This window comes from Zonotrichia albicollis, chromosome 3, assembly GCF_047830755.1.
Source record: "Zonotrichia albicollis isolate bZonAlb1 chromosome 3, bZonAlb1.hap1, whole genome shotgun sequence".
NCBI lineage: Eukaryota > Metazoa > Chordata > Aves > Passeriformes > Passerellidae > Zonotrichia > Zonotrichia albicollis.
In genome coordinates, this window is record NC_133821.1 from 102,245,190 (window position 1) to 102,270,480 (window position 25,291).

A 25,291-nucleotide genomic window follows, 5' to 3' on the forward strand; every position below is an offset into this window, starting at 1 on the left:
ACCTGAGCTAGTCAAACATGCTTTGAGTAGGAGGTTGGACCAGATGACCACCAGGGGTCCCTTCCAACCTAAATTTCTCTATGCTGATAAACAGGCTCAATATGCCACTACAGAAGGAAAAGAAAACAGGAGTGGTTTCCCTCACAGATTAGCAAAAAACTGCAAAACAACACTGAGCATGATGAAATTATCTTGATAGATATCTCTGTCATTACCACCATTCTCTACTGGAGTCTTGCATTTTGCAGAGTAATTTTTTCCAGAACATGAGACAGTTTTATGCACGCCAAAAGAAAGCACATCTCTGCACAAAACGTGCTGCAGTAGCTGGAGTCAGGAAACCCAAATTGAAACATATTTCAAAATACTTTTTGTGAGAGCAAGCTGAGCTTTGGGTAATTCTGGATTCAATTAAAACCCAGCAGGATTGACTAACGCTTCATGTGCTAGGAGAGAACAAAAGATCAGGCACAAAATAAGAAACACTTTCACTCAGGTAATATGAACAGCATTTGAAATTTGTAAAATAGTTCTTTCAGCAGCTGTTTTACCATGACCAAATGCTGGCAGTAATGCCTCAAAGCAATTTTAAATAAGTAGCATACCTGAAAAAGTAAACTTCACACTTAAATACAATGTTCAGAACTTTAAACACATGCCAAAAAACTTGACTGGCAAGTTATAAATCTTTTAAAACAATAAATGAATCTATTTTTCAACCCAAACCAACTGAGTTTTCAGAATGAGCAACCTGACAGCAGGAAAGGTGAAGTGGTGGGCTGGGGAGAGAAGTGACCAACCCCATTCTCGGATCAGGATAAGAAGCTTCGCCACATTATCCTCACCCTCCCCTTAGCCATTTAGAAAGCCTCCAGCATTATCAAATAGTCTGAAGCAAAGAGGAGAAGGAAAAAAAACATGGATATCACTGAGAGTGCAGTTCATGGCTGAGGATGTTTCCCATCTTGTACTTCCAACCCTTTCAAAATGGACAGAGAGGAAGCGGTAAGTCTAACTAAAAGTGCCTGTGTTGTAACAGTAAAGTTCTTCCTAGGTTTTTCCATTTCTTCAAATTAAAGAGAGAATGCCTGATTAAGCTTTAGACAGAAGCTTTCTTATTTTAATCAACTAAAGCAACAGCTGCCTCTGGGAGAAGGAGGTGGCACAGAGAAGACCCTAGGATCCCTGTCCTGGTTTGCTCCCATCTCAGCTCTGCCAGTTGTTTGTTACAAGACTCTGTGTTTTGTTTTGTGACAAAACATGGAGCCACACAGGGTTCCCACCATTTTTTTCCCCCTTCTCCTCAAAGTTTTGTTGATGACATGTCTCTTGACAACATTAGTCCTGTTTAAAGGCTGTTTTTCTTTTTTATAACTTTCCAATGAAGCATTTCATTTCAATATTCCTCACATGGCATCAATAATGGCCATTGTCTCCTCCCTCAATTTATTATTGCAAAAAGAGCTGAAATCCACTTGTAGAAAACTTCAGAATAGAGTATGGGAACAATCTGAAAAATGTTGTTTCTTCCACCTTAAGTGTTTCTTCCCACCTCAAAGCAGATGGGATTCACTGGGCCACACGCAGAGCTCTCTCCTACTCTGGTCACTAGTGTCCATTTATGATTTATGGGGAGGATAGCCACTTCCAAGACACAAAGAATCTGTGTCCTAATAGCATTAGGTTAGGATTAGAAGCTCCAGCCTTTCACCACTGACTGCATGCATGTGGAGACTTGCTTTCACTGTAGACAAGCCACTGTCAGAGGGAGAGGTGCTAACAAGAGCTGATTCACCAGCTCTCTGGCTAATCTGGGCTTTGAAGGACATATAAATATGCTTCTAAAGCAACCAGCAGGGCTAAGCATGAGCACTGCTCCAAACCTACTTTCAGCTCACTTGTAAGATTTGTCTGTCTGAATAGCTCCAAAAACTCAGCCTCAACCATGTGAAAAGCTTTTATTCTACTTGAAAATCCAGTCTAGCATGGTGGTACAAGGACCAGCACAGTGCAAGAGATGCCTATTTAGACCTTGCATCTCCTGGGAAGAGCAAGGCAGGCTGAGCTGGCACAGTAGCAGCCTCTCAGGGGCATCTGCCTGGCTGCAGCAGGTCATGCAGGCCTTCAGGTAAGAGGTAAGAGCTTTTAAGAAGGAATTCCTCCAGGAGATGCTCTCAGACACTCTTCTGTGAGACACAGAGAGCCATGACTCATCCCACAGCTCTGGAGCCTCACAGCGACCTCCTCTCACTTGGCTGAGGGTTTTTCTGGAAGGTACAGGAGCCTTTTGAGGCAAACATGAAAGCCCCTCTATTGATTTTGATGTGTATGGATGCAGCCAGGCTTTCCTCACTCCAGCTCTCTTCTTTCAGGAGCAAGTCAGAAACAAAAAGCTTCACTTTGATTATTTGAGAAACCCCAAGGCAGGACTTGTGTTCAGTGCTGCCAAGCAGAAATTTAGGCAGGTCTGCATCCTAAAAAGGGCAAGTGCTGAGGGTTTTCTTCTGAAGCATTGGGTTGCTCTCTGCAGATAAATGTAACCAGATGTTCCCCATGGAGACCCAACTGCAACTCTTGGAGCTGAATTATGCCTTCATGAGAACTGGTTTATAATCTGTATGAAAGTCTGTAAGGTCTCAGCTGGCCTGACAGCTGCCAGTGGCACCTGGGCAAGCTAGTCTGGCTGTCTGTGTTTGCATAAATCCCATGCCCTTGCACAGCAGCAGGATATCAAACTCCATGCTGCTGGACTATTTTCTCCAATCTGAACATCACTGATACATTGCATGAGGCTCTCAGCCACTTACCTTTCAAAATGAAAGCAAAACTGAACACAAACCACATCTGCAACACAACTTCATGGCTTCCAGCACTGAGACCACAAAGGTATATCTGGTTTTGTGTAAGTCTGAAACTGTCCTTGTAACCTGCAGCAATTCCCTCCAAAGCTGACCTGCATGCACAAAAATAAACAAAAAAATGTGTATTGTTAATGTACTGTTTGCTTCTGGAGCAAGAGAAACTACCAGTATGGTAGACACACAGAGCTTGGTGAATTTTCAGTCACAAACTACATCTATTTTCCACATATTTCTGCTCTGCTTAGTGCCACAGATTCTAAGCACTCAGTGGTTTTCAAAAGAAAAAATGAACAAACCATTGCCTGCTTGCAAACTGAAGATCCCAAGGCCCACACAGGGGAAAAAGAAGGAACATTTCAAACTGTGGGAAGTCCCAGGCTGAGAAAGCTTAGCACTACACCCTGGTGCATCAGCTGGGCAGTACAGTTAACCCAGAAGTTGTAGGCAATGAGAAATTAACAATTCAGGCTGTTCCCATATCTTTGTGTTCTCATGCCAGCACCAACATTGTGCATGAGGGAAAAGGGAGTCAGCCACCCCCACATTCCTTTTTACTCCATCCCAAAGACCAGGAGGTGAAGCCACAGAAAAAAACAAAGGAGAAAACCAACCACAAACTTATGTACACTGCTGCACTGCATCAGCTGAAAAGCAACACAGACCCCATCTTTCTACAGCCCTGCCACGTGGCTTTGAACAAGCTGTGCTGCTCCCAAGCACAGACAGCAAAGTCTGCAGGAAACACTCACTTAAGGGTCCTTGTTTCTTGCTAATTCTCAGTACCCTAGGTGTGCAGGGTTTGAGTTCAAATTTGTGATCTTTTCAAGGGAATACCCAATTCCACCTGCAATAAAAGAGAAGAAAGAAAGCAACAAAAATGAGTTAAATTTAGGGGAAAAAAAAAAGAAGAAAGATACCTGAAAACTGACTTTACAATTAAAAATCAATCATGAATGCCAACTCTGATACCTAAGTCTTTTCTTGGAGAAAAAAGAAAGTACAATGTTAACTGTGGTTATGTTTGTTACTCATGTTCACGAACAGCAAGGTCTGAGTTGCTGCACTAAAGTAACAAGAATAATGTTGGATTCTCCACAAAAGGAGTTAATAACAATGGAAAGGAAAAAAGCTGGTTTAGTCACTGCTTAAACTGTGAACTAAGGATGAGGGGTTACAGTTACAGACATCTGTGCCTCACACCACCATATTACACATCATATAAAATGCATTTTATTATCCTATAACTGTGCAATGTAAACAACAACAAACTTCTCTTATGCACCCCACACAAACTCCACACCATTATGTACAATTTGCTTGCTAACTGTATAGCTGCTGTTTCTACCTAGTTAAAAAAGGATGACATTTTGACTTCAAAGTGAAATTTAATAAAGGCTAAAGAGATTTGCCAACTATTTTCCTACAGACAGTAACAATATAATCAAATAATAATGCCCACTTAGCAGTCCAACTCAGTAGGTGCCACCTGGAAGTTAAGGCAGAAACTAATATGAAATGATACCATGCTGAGTTCACTGACAACTGTGTGGTTCTAAAAATGAATAAAGCAAATACTACACAAGCCCACTCATTAGCCTTGTCTGAGAAGGCAGATGAATTATACCTAACATGGTATCACAGAACAACTGCATTCCTCTTTCTCTTAAAAGTTTCAAGCCTGCACTGACAGTAAAGGGACATGGAACTGTTAGTAGAGAGCTGCTGGGACTTGTTCCCAAAACACACTGAAACTTAGCTTAACTCCAGTACCAAAAGCCTTATATACTGCAGCCAGTCTTAAGTGACAGCATTTTCTAAAGTATTAAAGATTAGCCATAATTCCATTTATTTCCTGCATCTAGGGCAGGATTACACCAACAGTACTGAGCCTATTTTCCTCTCCCCACTAAAAGCCAACCTCCTCTTAGATGTGCAGGTATGGAAGCCTCAAAGCCAAGCTCCCTCACTACCAACCAGACCAGAAGAAGCCCTATCAGTAAGCATTAAAGCACAGACCCTTGTTCAGTCCTATAATGTTATAAATGCTGACATCAATAGTATATATACATATATTCAACACTTCCCAAGAGAAAGGCTGCCTTTCCCTTAGCTATTTATAATAATGCCTATTTTAACCTTTCTCACTGGCATTTTTTAACCTCTCAGGCTGATTTGTTGAAAACCATGAAGTGAAAGAGCCCTGGCATATCTACCAATGAGGTAAGGCTAAATTGTGAATCAAGTTTTAATAAATGTTTATTTTTATTAGCTTTATTCTCACAGAAAGCTCTGTGCTGTGATGGGAATGTTCTGAATTTTTTTCCAGCCTGAAGTCTGTCAATCCAATACCTTATTCTGAGCAGAGAGAAAGGAAAGCTCTCTCCATCTGCTCTTACTGATCAGCACACTGCAGCTCAGTTGGAATGGCTCCATCAGAATATGACCTACCTGTAAGAGTTGCTTTTAAAATACCTCCTATTTCTGGTACCACATAAGAACCTATTAAAAAAAAAAAAAAAAAAAAACAAAAATACAGTCTCTGCAGGAGGGACAGAATAAACACTGCCATTTTTTTAATAACTAAAAGATGGCATTCAATTTGAAAGCAAAAATAACTCACTGAGAAATTATTTCAATGCAGAGGGTTACCAAACTAGACTGACTCAAACTGCCTAGTTTGCAAGCCATGAAGAAACACTGGAAACACAGTGCTCTGTGTAGCCAGAAAACCCAGCTGAGCCCAAGAACAGAGACACACAGGTACGCTTCAAATACCCCCACCTAAACCAACCCTTTGTGACAGGGGCAGACTGAAGGAAGGGACTACCCTTGTGTGATCATTCCTGGGAAACTCAGCAGCGATTAGCAGCTAAAACTACCTGGGCTCCCTTGGTGTCAGAGACCCAGGGATGCCCCCAGGGCTGCTGCTGCTGCAGCACAGGCAGCCTGACAAACCTGCAGTGTGCCAGGCTTGGGTTCAATGCTGCTGCACAGCCCAGACAATGGATGAGAGTCATCAGGCCTCATTTCATAGCTCTGCTTTGGCTTTGCATCAGTGAAAAAGTCACCACAGAGGCTGACAAGCAGAGTGGAAGCCAATGACAGTTTCCTCTCTCTCCATGACAAAATAATTCTCTAATCTTCACACAGCATTCATCTGGTCTGAAGCACAGGACACAACACGTTTCCCATAGCACCTCTTCACTTCTCAATGTTTTCCCTGCAAATATAGTTCTGTTCCCAGCCTCTGCTGAAGCCAGAGCAAGATAAACCAGCCAGCAGGGATGAAAAAAGCCCAAACACCACAGGTATGGCAGACCATTTATCAGAGCTACTCCCACACTTGGGTACCTCACAGCTGGGGTCTGACACTGGAAGCCATAATTTCTCAGATGCAAAATAACACATGAGCTTTTTAATTTGAATCACATATTACATTTCCTCAAGAAGTTAGAAGAATAAAACAAAATTATAGAGATTTTCTTTAAAATGTCCACACCCACATGACAAATATTTTCTTAACTTTTTTAGTTATCCTACAACATAATGTAGAAATATTGTCCTAATTGGTTCAGTGACAATTTTAAGCACTCTACTGAAATGGAGCTGTTAATCCAAAGTCTAACAGATCTGGGATTGTTTCAAACAAGAATTGGGGGATTTTTCCCCTAGTCTTTAAGTCTTCTCTCCAGCACTGCTGAAGAAGCAAACAATTTATTGTGGTGCCTCAAATACAAATTTCTCCTCAGGTAAATGAGACAGCAGTACACAACTCACAGGCACACATCTAAATTTTCCCATTCTTATCCCTGCCATGTCTCTGTATTATAAATAAGTAACTAGATGCCAAGAAAACACCACTGAACCAATACAACCACAACCCACTGCAGTGAGTACACAGAATAAAGCTTTCATTTTTTTGTAATAAGATTTGTGGTATAATTTTGCCAGTAAGCACTGCTGTTATAGGTACAAATACTTTAAATTTGATTTAAACTCTTGAACAAGCTGCAAGTGTATCATCTGTGTTTCACTCAAAACCTTTTCCATGACAAAGTGTACATGGGGGACCAGGGAAAGAGCAGGCAGTAAACTACTTTGGCCAGCTATTAATATTCTGGGGTTTTTTTTCCTTAAAAAAAAGTTTCGCAATAGCTTGATTTATTTTATATATGTTTGGTTGTGATTGAGACACCCAGAATGTCTCATTATTTTGACAAGAATGGAGCTAGGCTGTCCTCAGTCAATGGAGATGTGCCATTCCCCTGGCATTCTTCCAGGCATTTACTCCTGTGGTCAAAATTATCTTGACTCTCTGATTCAGAACCTGAACAGAAAGCCAGCCACAAATGGACAAGAAAAGCAGCCAGAATTGGGGACTATTACCTGATTATCTCTGGGTAGAAACCAAAATATCTGTTTGTTCCCACAGCAGTTACGTAAATCTGCGCCCCTGTGTGCACAGCCTCTGGCAAAGTTCTAATGAGAGGAACAGACCAAAACAGGGAGACACTCCAGGACAGAGCAGTGGGCTGGGAAACACACCTGGAAATAAAAGTGCCTCAGTGCTGCCTCCTAAAGAGTCCATCCAGCCCTGCTGGGGCGGTTTGAGGCAGCATTGCCACTGCTGTCCCATCTCTGTGAGTGCACCTGTCACAAAAGTGCCGAACTTGTGGTGTGTCTGCACTTGCAGTCACTGTCCAGCTTCATGTGCCAAACAAGGCAGGATGAAAAGGCAAATGTCAGGGAACAGGGACTGCTCAGAGAGAAGTTTTGCGAGCTTGTCACTGAGGTGATTGTTTCCAGCAAAGAAAGAATGGCAGACAGGACAGGAGAGAGCCCTGAACTTACACACCAGTCACTGCCAACAGAGGCTGAGGACAGAGGAAGAAACCACTGAGATGACAACTGTTAAAAACAGAGATTGTTAAAGGAAAAGGAAGGGAGGGAGGGGGCAGGGGGAAAGTATGAGAATCAACAGGCCAGGGAAGAGCATACAGAGAAAGGGAAGAAGGCAAGACAGAGCAGGAGAAGTAATCTAAAGCTGTATGGAGGAGAGATGTTCACTTCAGTCTGAAAGCACAAAGGAAGAGATGTTACCTGGAAGGGGAAAAAAAGGCAAAAAGCCCCACAATAAACACACAACAAACTCATCTTCTTGTTGGTTTTTTTTTCCCCTAATCATATTTTTTCAAACGTTTTCGGTTCAGTTGTTAAACTCATTCAAATGCTCAGCAGCCGGTGTGTTTTCCAGCTGTTCTGCTTTTGAATACAGAAGGAATCACTCCGTTAGAAACTCAGAAAGGAGACACAAGCTTTTCTACAGCTGATATTCTCCACATCACCCAAATGAACAATGCCACCTCCTGCATCTTATTATTATTATTACTATTTAAAATGAAAGAAAAAATTGGCAGAGCGCTTCAGACCTTAAGGCTTGCGGGAGCCGCCTGTCCCGGCTCGGAACCGCCTGGGGCACCTGTTAACTGCGGGCTGAACTCCAGGGGCTTCCCGCGCCGCCCAGCCCGGCCGGGAGCACCCAGCCCCGGGCAGGGATACACGGCGGGACATGGCCGCGCCTATCTCTGGTCCGCTCGCTCACTCCCCGCCCCAGCTCCGGCTCCTCACCGCACTTACCGAGCCGGGCACGTCCGCCCGGGCAGATCCCGGAGCGCCGCTTCGTCGCGGCCGACAGGCGCAGCCCTCCCGGAACGCCCTGGCCCCGGCGAGCCGAGCCGAGCCAGCGCTGCGGGCGGGACGGAGCGGGCGGGACGGAGCGGACGGGACGGAGCGGACGGGCGGGATGGATCAGGCGCGCTGGATCAGGCAGGACGGAGCGGGCGGGCTGGAGCAGTGAGGCAGGCTGGAGCTCCGGGGATGCCGCCGCGGGCTCGCTCCCGGCCGAGCCAATGAATCAGCAGCGGGCGCGCTGCCCCGGCCCGCGCGGGCGGCATGGATGGGCCGCGTGACGCTCCCGCTCCAATGGGCAGCGCGGGAAGGAGCGAGCGAGGGAAGGAGAGAGAGGGAGCGGCCGCGGGTGCGGGCACGGAGCGGGGCCGGGGCGGCCGCGACCGTCGAGGGGCGGGAGCGGCGAGCTCCGGGCGGAGCAGCGGCGGGGAGCGACACCTGCGTGTGCTGGCCGGGCCGGAGCTCGCACATCCAAGGGGAAACATCGATTTTGGACGAGGAGGGATGGCGTCCCCTTCCCCCGTTCCCACCTGGGGGCTGAGCTGCCAGCGCATGGGGAGTCTGTGAGCGGGAGCTGGTGCGGAGCAGTGAGGGCTGTTTAGGTGCTGTCTCAGCCGCCAGGAGGTGGAGGGCTGTGCCCTAAATCTTCAGTGATCTGGTTCAGGTCTCTGGAACCATAGCGCAGGATGGATCCGGTTAGAATTGAATCACGCAGTCCAGTCTCTCTGTTAAAGCTGGCTCATCCCAGAGCATGTTGCACAGGATTGCATCCAGATGGTTCTTGAGTGTCTCCAGTGAGGGAGACTCCTCCACTTCTCTGGGCAATCTGCTCCAGTGTGTGGTCACCAGCGCAGTAAAGAAGTTCCTCCTCATGTTCAAGAGGAACTTCCCGTGCATCAGTTTCTGCCTGTTGAAGAGCCTGGCTCCATCCTCTTGACATCCCCTTTTAGGTGCTTATGCACACTGATGAGGTAAACCAATCATCTCATCTTCCAAACCTATGAATTGCTGCTTCTTCAAACAAAGGGACCTTTTGGAATATAATGTCTGTAGCTTGCTCTGACAGACTCGCTGGGGGTTGGTAGGACATCTGGAGATCATCTAGGCCTGCTAGGTCATCTTATAAAGTGTTTTGCTCAGGACATGAGTTGGGTCTTCAGTAGCTCCAAAGATGGAGACTCCACAATCTATCTGAGAAACCCTGATCACCCTCACTGGAAAAAAAACCCCTCATGTTTAATGGAAGTGTCTTTTATTCCAATTCATGCCCATTTTTTCTTGTCCTGTCACTGGACACCACTGAGAGCAATCCCTTTCCATCTGCTTTGCTCCCACTATAGGTCTTCATCCACATCAGTAAGAGCTCCCTGAGCCTTCTCTAAGCTAAGGGATCACAGATCCCCTAGTCACACACCCAGGCTCTTCATCATCTTCATGGAAACCAAGTGTTGTAAGGAATCACACGGCTTCATTTTTCAATCCAGTGCTAGGAAACAAGTCTGAAACATCACCAATCCAACAAAGCAGCCAGCCCCCTGCAATACCCACCCTTTAACGGTATGGTGATCTTTGCCAGTGCTCTGAAACTTGTTAGCACTGTCTTCATCTGTTCTTTATGGGCAGGACTTGGCTCTTAGACTGTACTGTCCCTCTCCAGCAGGGATCATAAAAGCTACCAATACTGTCATCTTCCTCTCAAAAACACAGAACTGATCCTTATGCATGCTCATGACTGTAATCAGAAATGTGAATAAGCACAATGGCAAGTCAGGAACTTCCCATCTCCTGCTATTTGCACTGCTGTTGAAAACACAGAATGACTCACGCTTTTGCTCATTTTTCTGAGCCTTAAAAAATAATTGGCATTCAAATTCTCTCTAAAAAGAAGCCTCAGATAGCCAATACTCCACCTCCAACACATCTCTGCTCTGTCCTGTAAGAAAATATTTTAGAGCTTTTATACTAAATGCAAGGAAGCCAAACAAAACCAAACCACAGAATAATGAACCAGAATTGTAGCATTTTTCTAAAGATTCTAAATTTTGTTTCTAACAGTTCTTATTAGTGAAAATGCAGAATTAATGACTGTTCAGTAATAGCAATGCAGATGAGATTACAGCAGAAGAAACACAATATTCTTGCCTGATGAGATGTGGAACTGCAGGTGCACAACTGTGAGTGTAGATAAGGGCGCTGCACAATGTTTTTTCCATTCCTCCTGTCATTTGGTTTTCTGACTCTTTATGCTCATCATTACTGTCTCTTCCTCTTAACAGGGACAGCAGTGGGAATTTTTAAAATGCAAAGGAATTCAGCTGAGGGAAGAGGAGAGGTAGCACAGAAATTCATATTGTGGCTGACCAGAATGAGGATGGAGCTTCATCTGCAGTGGCTGCAGCATCAGCCCCGCATTTAGTGACACACAGCCAGAAACTGCATTTACAATTAGAGCACAAATTCTGCAGAAATTCATTCTACCAGTCTTTTTCACTTCCCAAATATTTAGATTTGTGTGTAGTTAGCAGCTGCCTGAGGTTTAGCAGACAGCTAGAAAGCAAAGGAAAGTAAACACCACCTCTCACTGCAGCTGATTTAGAACTGACAACAAAGAAAAAAAACCAACAAAACAACAACAGAACAACAGCCTTGAAAGGAACATTACTACAGAGTTAAAAGCTTTGAATTCCTTCCAGATCTGTGGTGGTTTAAACAGAAAGAAAGAGTGGAGCTTTCCTGCACCACTTACAACAATTAGGACTGTGTTATAAGAATAAAGCTGTATGGTTGCATTTGCATGTTAATAAAAATTATATAAAGAAACAAGCTTCTGAATTTTCGTCATTTTTCTGTACTACCCTCTCAAAAAACTTTTCAAGGTTGCAGATCTACAAACCAGCTGTCCAAGCTGACTTTCAACGATGTTGTTGACAGGCAATTGTACTTACAAATTCAGGGTTCAAAGTTGCCAAAAATGGATTCTGATTTTCCTTCAAACTCTGTTTGTCATGTTTTAAAAGAAATAATATTTAACTGGAAAGCATATTTTATATACCTTTCAAGATGAAACTAAATTAGAAGCTAAGACTAAAACATTTACGGATGCAGAGTGAAGTTTTAACTTCAAGTTTGATGCGAATCTACAGATATAACTAATTAATAAAAAGTGGATAACTCACACACTGTGTTCATATCATTCTAGTGATATCACTTTTACAAGGGATAATTTTAAGGTGGAATTAATATTAAGTGGAAGCTGCAGAAAAACTATAGGGAAATGGCATGTTCATAATTTAATTTAAAAACTGACTTATACTTGTTAGATATACCCTACTTGCCTTAAAAGTACAAGGTGCTAGTCAGGCTTTGAATAAGCTCACCTCTCTACTCTCAGGGGTTAAAATAGTTTCTCTGACAGCCAGCAAATATCAATAATCAGATTCTTGGATAATTGTCCCAACTTCCCCAACACTTGCATTTACCTCTAGAAAAGTTTAAATACTGAAAAGAAAGAATAAGTCACCCACAGTGCTTGCAGTCAGTCTTCACTTTAATTTTATTTGATTCATCCTGTGCCAAACTTTGTGTTCTTTTGTCCACCTGTGGCAACCTATCAAGGTTGTCCTTGTACAGATCCTCTCATCTGGTCCTTTTGGAAATGCCTTAGCACAGCATTCTTTTTCCTTGGTGTTTTGATCACAGAATGAATTCTTTTGATGTATCATATTACACCCTATTTCATGAAGAACCTTGTTCCTGGAACAGCTCCTATTTCTGTGGGGAGTAGAGGGAAAAAAAAACCTTTAAAGGCTTCTGGTTCAATCTTGTAAGCCACACAAGGAAAGAGGGACAGGCAGACTTCATTCTGATAAATTCCAGGTATTGTTTTCTAAATATTGTGTTGTATATGAAGCAGACTTATTCCAACAAAACTACTCATGAGTCACAGGCATTATATCCTAGTTTATCCTGCAGATGACAGTTCTGTCATAATTTATCATAATAACCTGCAGTGCCTGCCAAGCCCAGCATTAGTAAGTAATGAAACAGAAATGTGCTCCATGTCACTGAGATTTGGTAAGCTACATGACACAAAGCCTTTCCAGAAGGCCATGTTCACCCACTGAAACTGGTAAGCCATGGCAACTGCTGGATATCACAAGTGTGCCTGACTGCCCAAAGCTCCTCCAGGTTATGTTTGCTTTATTTTGGAAACAGGTAAACCTAATTTCCTGTTACTGCCCAGATTTTGCTGTGCTATGCAGAAGAGCACTTCTGCAGTGGAACCCAAGGCAGTTGTGTCTTTCCACAGACTATTGGAAGGGAAGGAGGAAGCCTAAGTTCCATTCTGCCTTCAGACATGAGGCTCTCAAGTCCTCACAGACCCTTGCACTGAAATTCAGTTGTGCTGAGGTTGTCTGTAAGGAACTGGCTGATCTGAGACCAGAGGAAAGGAAGCGTTTCACTGCAATTATCCCCAGGCTTCCTAGCAAGGACAGCTCTCTCTGCAGCTCATCTGTTGTATTTTCACAGATTCACATCCTTCTCTAGGCAGGGATGACCTGCCAAGCATGTTAATATTTGTGTGCCTTGCAGGTATTGACTCAGATGTCTAGGTTGTGATAGGCTTTAGTGCACATGCTGCTTGCTCAGTCCCTGTTCTCCTTCTTGTAGCTCAGGTCATAGCTCAGATGGGCCTGTGAGTGGGGCATTCTCCCCTACAGGGATAAATGCAAAGGCAAGACATGAATATAATTCCACGATCCCTTAGATATGAGAGAGAGGACATTCAGGTATTCATTCTCTGATCCTCTACAAAGGCTCTCATTTTATGCTGAACCATTAAGGCAGGTTGTGAAGCTCCAATCTAACCTAGAATTTGTAGTATTTTCCTTCCTGCTGTCTCCTCCATAGTAAAGGAGGATACTGACATCAGGGATCACCTTCTGCCAGAAGCATGCTTGCTCACAGAAGATTTATAGTTATGTATTCATTGATGCAGAGAGGATCTTGATCAATCAGGTCTGCACCTCTTCAGAAATCACATCATTGAACTAGCAGGCAATTCACCACAAAAAGTTATTACACTGCCTTCTGTGGGGCATTGTTTGCTGGGAGCCAATTTCTTTTATTAGATACACCAGGAGAAACTCATATAATCAGACAGGCAGACTAACATGCACACAGTGGTCTGAAGGACAACTTACATCCTCAAAGCCAAGTGCAATTTGAATGAGGTTTTAAGTTGATTTATGTTAATCTGTAAATGGTTTGAAAGAATATGCGATTGAAGCCTGTAAAGCAGAGGTTGATATCAGAGAGACCTACAGCTCTAAGACTGGTAGCTCCAAAAAAGGAGAGAGAAGTAGTTTACTCCTTACAGAATAGATCTGGAAAGGTAAATCAAGGATGGGAAGTAGGCAGAAACCAACATTCTTCTTCAGTCTGTGGTTTTCAGCATGCAGCACAGTTATGAAGGATGCTTGCCAGACTCTTCTGGTTAAAGTAAGCACTTTGAGGGCCATGAGAGAGGTAAAAGAAGCACTTCTCTGAAAATGCTGACAATGACTGTAAGGAGGTGTTTGCTCTGTGCTATGGCACAGCAGCAGTTGGGTTTCTTCAAAATTCACAGACCAACATACCCACTTCTACAAATACAGCTACAGTCCAACATAAAGAGCTCAGATACTGAACAGTCTTTGCAATGACAACATTCATTTAAGGATGTTCCTTCTTAAAACATCATGGGATTGGGAACCCCCTTAACTAGACCTCCCTTAAGCAGACCTTATTATGTTATAGGAACAACCCCTGGTTATAATACGTGCACAGTTGTCACATAGCATCAGCACTGGTGAGTGTATGGAAGAAATACACAATCAAGAGTGACCCACCATCTATAGACAGAAAAGATTCTTGGTGGGAAGGAATTGACTGCTTTCTTCAAGATGGTTAGCAGAGACTCCTAAAATTTTAAGAGTTTCCATTTCTGTTAGGCACTTTGAATACTAAACATCACTTTAGAACATCTCTCATTTAACCTCCAGTGAAAATATAGCTCTTTAAAGGGCTTGCTGTTTTAAAAAAATAATTTTGCACACACAGTTTGCATAAAACCACAGCTCCCTGAAATCTGCATGTAAGTGGCTTTTAGCCCTCTTCAGCTTTGAAAAGTTTTCCTTGATAAAGCAAGATATTCTTGCACTACAAACAGATTTTTTAAGCATCTAATCTTCTTAAGTCATATTTCTTCAAAGAAATAATCTTTCTGCTTGAACTAGGATAGAGCTTGGAAATAGGTATTAATATTTAAGTACATGCTGCTTGTATAGCAAAATACCTTTCATTAAGAGGTCTCAAAACTTTAGGCCAGCTTCAAATCCAACTCTTGAGTTCAACAGAGCGGTTTGAGCTGCCTCCTGTGTCACAGAAAAGGTCTCAGGCTCTTTTATCTTCTGCACAATCAGACTTAAAGTGCTCCAGAGGCCAAATAACCTCTGTGGCTGGAGAGCATGGAGAACAAGGATGATCAATACAGGAATCCTTCTGGCCAGCACAAGGACAGGAGGTCAGGACTTTTCCCCAGCAACTAGATGAGCTATACTCATTCCTTCACCTTTAAATGAGGCTGCCCCCATCATAAAGGTCTTGCTGGTAAATTGAAAAGGCTGAACTTGCTAACCCGCAGCCCTTCCTTCCCTGAGGGTCTGGCAGTTGTAGCTTCCAACAGTTCAAAGATTATTTTATAGTATGGAAAAGTTTTCTCTACAGCATTGCTAGGTAGCATGCAGCCTTGCTTCAGTGAGAGTCCTGGGTCAGAGGTTGTGTGAGTATGGAATTTATAAGTCTGTACTCAGATTTTGGATGGACAACAAAAACCTTTTCTTTCTTAGTCAGAGAAAAACCAACTCTTTTGAGCTCCCTTAGGTCAAAAACAGTCTAATGACTCTGCCAGGCCTAACCCAAGCCACACTGTTCCTGAAATCCCCATTGACAACTTTTTCTCAAATGAAACTCAGTGGGACAGAGAAAAGGGCAGAGGTGAGTGCCACCAGCTTCAAGCAGCATTCAGCCCTCCCTGGAGTCTGGGCAAACACATGGCACAAGTATTCCCAGAAAGAGCAAAACAAAGCTGCTACAAGAACATGCTGTAGTTAAGCAAATGGTTTAGAAAGTTAAGCTAAAATGAGAACACCAAGTATGTTTAAACTGTCCAATATGATAAAGGCCTTCAGTGACAATAGGCCTGATATGCTACTCCTCTTGCTAGGGTGGTGTCTGAGAATGGAGTGAGGTTCTAACAGCTCAGTAATATCAATAATAGGCAGCTTTTTGAAATCATACTGTATACCTCGTAATGAAACTAATGGACTTTATCTGTACAGATCAAAACAAAATTAGATTTTAGTACTTAAAAAGAACATAACAGTCATAAATTGGCATCAGCATGATATGGATATAAATGTGAAACAATTCACAGTGCTGGTTTTATGATCAGTGTGAGTGGAAGTGATATGCCTGAAGCCTCCTCATGAGAGACACAATTAATGCTGCAGTGCTTCTCTCCAGCAAGAGCTGATTATTAGCTTCTTGCTGCTTTTCTGTGTCTTCAAGAACAATTTTTGGATTACATGGGAGAGAATGAAAATGAAACTTATAATATCCATATATCTTTCTTGTAACTTAAGCTCCTAGTAAGCAAGTTCTTGTATATATTTGATAACTCCATTATGATTATGAAAAATGATAGAGGTCCTCTGAGGTTGTAGGATACAACAATCCTCATATCTAATTTAGTTGTTTATAATGAGGGTGGTAATACGCTGGAAAAGGGGTTTTAAGGCCAGATTGGATGGGGTCTGAGCAACTTGAAGATGCCCCTGCTCCCTGCAGAGGGGTTGGGCTAGATGGCATTTAAAGGTCATTTCCAGCCCAAACTGTTCTATGTTTCTATGATTATAACATCCAGGAAAAAATCCTTATCTTGACACTTCATAGTAACAAGCAGAGTACAGTTCCATATAATGGGGCAGCTCTGTCCTGAAGCAGAGAGAGGGTAAATGGGAGGGGGGATTCTACAGCAAGATGCTCAAAAGGAGATTTGAGAACCACAAAGCATAAAAATATGTTCGCACTTTGTGTCCAGGAAACACACTCCAGCTATCAGTCCTGAGGGGAAATATAAAAGTTCACAAAAAACCTTATTCCCAACTCTTACCTTTGTCACTATGATTAAATCCTCCATCATGAGCAGTGAGACAGTATATTCTGGTGAGTTGTGGATAGAGTATCCTGCCACTATGCTATATTGTTTGGCTTCAAATATTTCTATGATTTTTCAGGAGGGGGAAAAATACAACCAACAAGTCAGTTACAGGAGTAAAACATAATTGAATTCAATTTTCTTACCATCTTCACAGAAGCAACAAGGGCACAAAAGCCAGGTATGTCAGGAGAACATAAGGGTGGAGATACCAGCATAACCTCATGGTTAAAAACACCACTCTCAAATTATCAAAAACTTACAATTGGTATCAGAAAAGAAACAAATGCTGTGGCTGAACCACTCACAGTGCTACTAGCTAGTACTGAAAAGTGCAGGACTGATGGCACAATCTGCTTCCTTGCTGAGAAGCTGATGCGAAGATTTCCAACGCTGATGGATAACAATGGGAAGAATTTATGTCATGAAAGCTACTCACAAGCAAAATACTGGACAACAGCCAAGGAAGATGGAGAAAAATTGCTAAAGCTGAGAAATACAATGTGTACTAAGTATTAAACAGTAGGAGAGTAAAGGGAGCTAGGGAATTAGACAATAAACAAGTGACAAGTAGAGCCCTAAAATAATTTAATCAGACAGGAAAAATCATAACAAATTTTGAAGAAGAGTGAAAGCAAAATGCCAAGAGGCTGAAAATTAAATGAAGGTGCAGAGAAAGCACAATGGGTTTAAATTGCTTTAATTTAAAAATGAAACCACAGGAGGAACATTTATCATTGTACAGGGGAAAAGAGACAAAGAGCTCTCCTTCATCCTTCATTCTCTATCATCCAATTTGGTCAAGTCAGCTTCAAAACATGGGAGAAAGCTACTTGTGTGTATCATTATTGGAGCCTGATAATAAGCTTTTCTGTAACACTCTCTCACTGCCACAGTACTGAAGCAGATTGTGTGGAGCCATGGCAGAGATGTGAAAGGTCTGACCCAAGCAGTCTATGGCTAAGCTGGGAACCAAAGCCAGATAACACTTGAAAAGCCATGAGCCAAATGCTGCTGGTGCTTGAGACCATTCTTTCTTGCTGCTGCATGGGTCTGGCCAACATCCTGGCATGGCCAGACTGGTCATCCCCAAGCAGCACCAGAGGACAACCAGGGCTTTGCAAGCTCTTGTTACAGCTGTGGAGAACACCCAGACTCATACAGGTGTTCCCAGATGCTCCTACCTGTGCATCTTTAGAAGCTCTCTGACTTTCATCAAAGAGAGCTGATTACTGCATTCACTGTTAAGCTCTACCCTGTAAGAGCTGCTTTGCTTTAGTGGCCTCAGTGACCTGCTATATATAAATGTGCTAACAATTGCCATTCCAACCAAGGCTTCAGAAACTCACACAGCTTGACTGGAAGTGGAGCTGTCTTCTCAATGCAGAAATGTTGTGTTGTGGGTCAACCTGGAAGGCAACTGAGCACCACACAACTCGTTTGCATCTCCCTCCAACCCACAGGGGGGCAGGGGAAGAGGAAAGGAAGAGCAAAAGCCAGATAAAAATTGTTTAATAAGCAAAGGAGAAGTGAAAGGAAGTGAAAGGAAGTGAAAGGAAGTGAAAGGAAGTGAAAGGAAGTGAAAGGAAGTGAAAGGAAGTGAAAGGAAGTGAAAGGAAGTGAACTGAACCACACCAAACCAATCACTTACCACCTCCCATGTAGTCTTATATATCAAGAGCTCTATTATCATTATGGTGCAAGGATTCCCTATTGCCCGAGTTTCATACCTCCTCAGTGTTTCTCATGGGCATCTCCTCTAAGCATTTAACCCTTCCTCGTCCTTGCAGCAGCCATCTAACTCCAGTTCCCACCAATCCACTCTTTTATAACACTGTTCTTGTTTGCTACAGGTGTGGCCTGTTATCATCAGGCCTGCTCCTAATCTTTAGTAATTGGTCCAGCTGCAACTCTTTGGGGGATAAGATTACATTCTATACCACCTTCATTTACCCATGCTGTATCCCCCTACAATGTCAGCCATGAGCAAAAAAAAAAAAAAGAAAAGAGAAGATGTCTCATCTCTTTAAATACCCTTCTGTCCATTTTGTTGCTGAGCATGACATTATATTGCATGGAATATCATTTTGCTCATTTTGGGACAACTGCCTGGTTGTGCCCTTCACACCCTCAATCTATTCTCTGGTGGGGATGGACATGAAGAGTGAGAAACCAAGGCCTTGATGCTGTGCAGACACTGTTCATCTGCAGCTAAAACATGTAGACACTGTTCATTTCTAGCTAAAACATCACTATTATCACCACTCTGTGGTCACAAACCCAAGCAAAGCACCATATGAGCTGCTATGAAAACAATAAGGAGCATTCCAGCTAGGATCAGTATAGGGAAAGTGGAGGGAAAGATGGGAATCATGGCCTAGTGGGAACATCTCTCTCTGCAATTGGCACATCCACTGTAGGAGCCCTTTCCTGTCCTTCTCCCCCTGACTATAAGCAGGAGTGAGCTGAACATCCTACGCTTGATTTCTGGGTAGTCAAGGAAAGTGATTCATGCATCGCACTTTTCTGTCAGCCCCACTACATATTAAGGTAGAACACTTTCCTGTTCACTGATGCTTTTGTTTGAAGGTGGACCAACAATGGCAGTAATTGAAAAAACAAACACCTGGAATGGAAGAAATTCCATTTCCTACAGCAGGCTTAACAAGGACTGTCCCAGTTTTGAGATGCTCTTTATCAGAAGCTGAAGGAAAAATTTAGGTTCATACACCATGTGAGAGCAAGCAAATTCCATTGCTATGCAACTCCTGAAGAAATGTTTAAATTCAACTCTTACCCTCCCAAAAGCAGAGAGTAACACTAGGCCTACTTCTAGATGAGCCCTGCTGTTATGGATGTCACAACTTAAAAAGGAATAGGTTAGGCTGTACAGCTTACAATTGTCCCATCCTAAGCTCGGGTTTTTCAGTTATTAGAACAATACAGAAAGATTTTCTATCCAATTTAACAGTAAAGAGCACTTGTGCACATCTGCTTGCTGAATTTGATTATTTATCAACCAATTTAATGGACAGTGTTTGGGCACTGCCTAACGTACAAGGAATGTCAGATTTATAAATGTCAGAAATAACTACAGGATACAATCCACAACAAAAAAGAAAAGTCTTGATGGGGGTGTAGAACTAGATGATCTTTAAGGTTCCTTCCAATGCAAACCATTCTATGATTCTATATAAAACCAGCTGATAAAGAACTGTGTCTTGGCACATTTTCACTTCAGCCTTTTCTTACACACATCCCACCTCCTGTCTGGACTGGTCTGTTTTGTCCTTACCCTTTTCCACTCTGGAGAAGATTGTTAATATGACAGCTGGGGAGGAAACATGGAAATCAGATCCACTAAGTTCTGGGAAAACTTAAGTAAATTAGCAGTAAGTTCTGGGAAAACCATGACTGCTGAGGATCTACCCCAAGCTAAGGTTCACCTTGTCACTGAAGGCTTGCTGAGGACCAGACTGACAGAACAGTGAGCTCCAGCTCAGCAAAACTGAATAAAGACACTGCAAGTATTCCACACTACAGGACAATGATCACTTTGGAAAAAATATCTCATGTCTAAAGAGGACAGAAAAAGATAGCTAAAAGGTAACTTCTTGACAATGCCATTCTTCAGCGCCAACCTACCAGAGTATGGTTTAAAAGAGTATCATGCTGCATAGCAGATAAAATAACAATTGAAATATTTAGCTGGTGGGTTTTTTAACAGAACTAATGGCAATAGCAGCCAGGTAATATGTTTTACCAGCTATTTCAGCAAGTGACTTGCACAGACAAGATAGGTCCATAGTGCCAGGATAATTCTTTGATGGCTGACTATAGAAGCAAAGGACAGAGTAAACAAGTCTTGACACATTTGCTCTGTTATGTAAAGTTCCTTACCAAGAGTGAGAAGCAGAGACAGTAATTGGAATAAATATAAGACAGCTTGCCAGGAAATTTAGTTGTTAGGCAAAATAAAGATGTTTTAGGTCCTTGAAGAGACAAAGAGGCCAATGATCAGGCAGGCAGGACACACAAGATCCTCCCCACAGACTTCCAGGTCCTTAAAACAGATCAGAATTTCTTGGCAGTGGCAATAAAATAATATATCCATAAATATGTCTGAAAGGAAGATGGGACATATTTTGTAAATAAATCTTCCATCTGTCAGCCTAAACATGCATCACCAGCAGCACTGGCTGCCAATGATGCAGGAGGACATGGTTTACTCTCATCTCAGAGTACTAGCAGAGACTCTTCTTTAGAAGATGTGCACAGAGACTTTTTTCTGCAAATTAAGTATATACATTCAGATGCCGGCACTTAGCTAACACAGGAACTGAAACAAAGGCCTCACACCCACATCTCCCTGGGGGTCACACAGACAAGCTTGCAGTGCTCATAGGGATGAGACAAGTCACTTGTCACCAAAGAAATTAATTTCTTTTAAGAATCTTGCTGTTCCTAAATAATGGGAATCCCTGCAATAATTAGTTCCTTTTCTTCCATGGAAGAAAGGGATAAAGGATTTAAATTATGCAATTCTGACAGTGACTGTGGTAATTATACCTCTTCAATGCATAACAGATTGTTTTCACAGATGATGTAGATTTTATTAAAAAACAGTTTCAGGATTTGTTTTCAACAGCAATGTAGACTTGAAAAAATGACCAGGTTCACATGAGAAGCAGGGGAGACCTGAAACAAATTAGCACTTAAATTCTGTCTGTGCCAAACATTTTTTCCCCAATATGAAGCAAGGAAGGAGAAGACATTTACTGCTTATGTTCATCCCCTGCAAGCCCAGGTGACACCAGGAGAATGTGCATTCAGGGCCTCACCTTGGGCTCACTGACACCGAAGGAAACAAAAAGTAACACTTTGCTCCTTAGCATCATCCCTGGATTTCTGCAGGCACATTACAGAATTTCATGCTGGTTTCATTTTCTTTTTCAAACACTTCTTTAGCCATCACACTCCCATCTCTAAACACCCTTGTGAACATGTCAGTAGAATGACACTCACAGGTCAAAACATTTACATTTAGCTCGTCTGTTTTCCCTGGTTCTTGGCATTTTTTCAAGGCATACTCTGAGGCATTCTGAAATTGCCTTTTGTGTCAGGTTCATGTCCTCCTCAACACCTGTGTTTCTCTATTATGCTGCCATTTCTTCTCTTCAGTAAAGGTTGAGGTGAGGAAGAGAGAAGGAATAAAGTGCTTGCTGCCCTTCATTTCCACCAACACATGAAATCATTCCAAGTTAATAAAAAGACAGCAGGCACTATTTTCAAGTCGACATTTTTGCAAGTGACAGATACTGAAGAGCCCAAGTCAACTTCAGATAAAGAACTGCAGTTCTTATTGTTGTTTCATTCCAGTTTTAACAACCACCCAGGCTAGGCAGTACATTCATTCCCAGCACAGACATCTATACAGCCAATTGTGTACCAAAATAGACACTATCACAGGATCAGCCAGAAGTGGGTTTTTGTCAGTGCCTAGGAGTTCACACTCTCCTTGCCGGTGACAAAACTACTGCTAAAACTATTTTCAGCACATTGCAACACACAAACCTAGGCTGGAAAGAAGAGCTCTCTCACTAAACCTTTTGATTAGGAGCATCTTTAAGTTCCAAAGGGATGGATGAGTAGTGGACATAGAAGTGGGCTAAGCCAATTGTACCTCAATTTGCTCTTCCAAGGGTGTGATGCCAAAGCACGTGCTGAGGCCCATGACTTGTAGGTTGCAGCCATGTTTGGCCAGGCCCATCCCTTGCTGAAAACAGTGCCAAGGAAGTGTGGGCTGGACCTACCTTCCACCATACAGAGCAATGAGTACAGCAACAGCTGCTCTGCAAAAGTACTGAGAAATGTTTGTTTCCAGCAGAAACAGGACAGGCAGCTTTGCTGAGCATTGCCTGTCTCCTTTGGGCTAATGGGCTAATTCTTTTGCAAGCCCTAGAGAAAGACCTTCCTACAACAGGGCTGCCTTTGAGGATGCTCTTCCCAAGAGACCACCCATCTTCATCCATCTTCTTTCTACTACAACCTTTGACTTGCACTTGGTTCCCAAGGTGTTTGTGCCACTTCACTGGCAGGATGCAGGTCCACCCTGCATGACCAGGGGACACAGAAGTAGGCTAAATCACTGGTGCCATGCATGCGTTTACATTCTTGGCTTCCTGGCAAAGCTCCCCAGCCATTACTGAGCAAGGGATGGCCAGAAGTTTTCCATTCTGTGGGAACAAGTAGCCAATTTGATGAGAGAAATATGACAAGACTGAAGCATCTTCCCTATACCAAATTTTCAACCTAGATTTAAATCTGAGCTGAGAGCAGAAGGTTAGGACTGAGCATGAAAGAGGAATGTCCTGCTGAGGCTGTGCCCTCACAGAAGACCAGCAAAGTCAGAAAACCCCACAGGAACCCTGCTTCCTGAACCCAACATGCATTGAGCAGAGTGCACAGAGCCCCAGCCTACACTGGGGGTCTTTCTGCAGCAGCAGGGTCACCTCCAGTGTCTAACAGTAAAGAAGCAACCTGTGCCTGAGTGATGCATTCATCCTGCTCTTCTGCCAAGCAGCACACGTTAAGAGACACCTCCAGATAACCCCACTTCTCAGGGTCTTGATCTGTCAGCTCCTTTTCCAAATGTTCAGGTTGTGTGAGCATCCCAATACACAATTCACAAGCATTGTTGCCATACTTAGAATTTGATTAAAGAGCTTTACTAGGAGGAGATTCCACTGCATTAAAAAATGTGTGTCGCAGACATTTTTTCATAGAAATCCTTTCTTTGGGATTTGTGCATCTTCTGGGAAGCAAAAGCCCCAGAAGAAGAATGTAAACAATTGTTATCGGCTGCTGTGAAATGTAGCAGGTGCTCCTGTGATTGGCTCATGCTCTGTGTTTACAATTAAGGGCTAATTACAGGACCAAGCTCGGGGACAGATTCCCTGGACACAGAACTTTGTTATTCATTCTTTTCTATTCTATTCTTAGCTTAGCAGCCTCTGCAACTTCTCGCTTTATTCTTTTTAGTACAGTAATAATGTATTATATGTCTTATATCAATAAATCCAGCCTTCTGATCAAGAACCAAGATTCTTGTCTCTCTCTCACCCTGGAGACCTCATCATGTCGCTGTAATAAATGTGTATAATAATTATTTATTATTTTTATAAAAAACATGTAATTATTTACTGAGTAAAATCCACTGTCTTTGGCTCTCACTGTACACAGCCTAACAAGATACAAATTCTGAATTTGCCTCACACTCATTCTCCCTTGAGTACATAAAATTTATTTGCAAACAGTGCCGTGATACCAGACTATTTGAAAGGGGAAATAAAAGCAAACACACTTTCACTTAGGAAGCTGTCTGGACTGCCAAAATTGCTGCATGCCATTATAAATACGACTGTGCATGGAATACAAACAAAATCGTATCCTGTGTCTTTTTCTGTAGAATTTATTCACCTGAGACATACTGTGGTCTTGTTATTTTCCTGTTTTATTAAATGTGACATTGGTCTGTTGGCATTATTCCCAGTGAATGGAATCTGAAGTGAGTGCTGTTCCAAACCACCCATGGCATGGTCCATCAGTCCAGCTAATTTCTCTCTTATGCTGGGCAACATTTTCATTGCTATGGTAACTATACAGCTGTTACATGACTGGGGTAGGAAATCAGTTTAGGTCTTTATTTCTCAGTTCCTCAGATCCGAGGGAACTCATGCCTATTCTGCTATATCCACTTATGTTTTGGGGAGCAGGGATATTCACTGATGACTGAACCTCTTTATAGCCACATCTGCAAACAGAAAAACACACGCCTGCCACTGTCAAGAAGGCCACACTTTACACTGTCAAAGGGAGCTCAGCCATATGCAGAGAGGCAAGGTTACAGGCATGTTCCACCTCCATGGCATAGGACAGTTTTCAGAGTTGGACTAGAGAAACTAATGCAGAGAATCAAAGTCAGGTGCCTGAAACAAAAAAGTTCTGGTGCTTTCAGCTTGTGCGTCAGATCAGGACACCTCAGTGCCTTGCTCTAAAACACTGCTTGGCTTTTTAATTGATTTAACTATTACCACAGTCTAAGCTGTCCATTGGTCTCAGTTTATGGCTTCTGATATAACAACCATGGTTCAAAGGTACCACAAAACCAATCTCTATGATGCATTACAGGCAAAACTAGGAGCATTAAATCCGCTGCACAATTTTACTGGAGAACATATTGGGATATCAAAGTAGAGCTCACTGTAAGTTCTCTCCATGGCAACTGATGGGCTGAGGGGGCTGAAACCAGTGTGTTTACTACTTGTAGACAATAAAAGGTTAATAATTGATGAAAACTCATTTCAAGCAGCTCTTTTTAATTGTCCTTAGCTTGCAGTATAGAAATTTAATTTTTTTTCTGCTACCTTGAAGAATATACAAAATTATAATTCCTAGTTGAAAAAAGTAAGCAGTTATGCAC

The 25,291-nt window shown here is 42.6% G+C and overlaps 1 long non-coding RNA gene across 1 annotated transcript; it reads right to left on the reverse strand.

The window, feature by feature from the left end:
* Window positions 1-113: 113 nt before the first annotated feature.
* On the reverse strand, window positions 114-8,956 carry LOC141728614 (uncharacterized). The gene is made up of 3 exons (XR_012579750.1): window positions 8,499-8,956; window positions 3,611-3,705; window positions 114-2,953 (listed from the first exon to the last, which is right to left on the reverse strand). It is a non-coding gene; the product is annotated as an uncharacterized LOC141728614 (long non-coding RNA).
* Window positions 8,957-25,291: the final 16,335 nt, after the last annotated feature.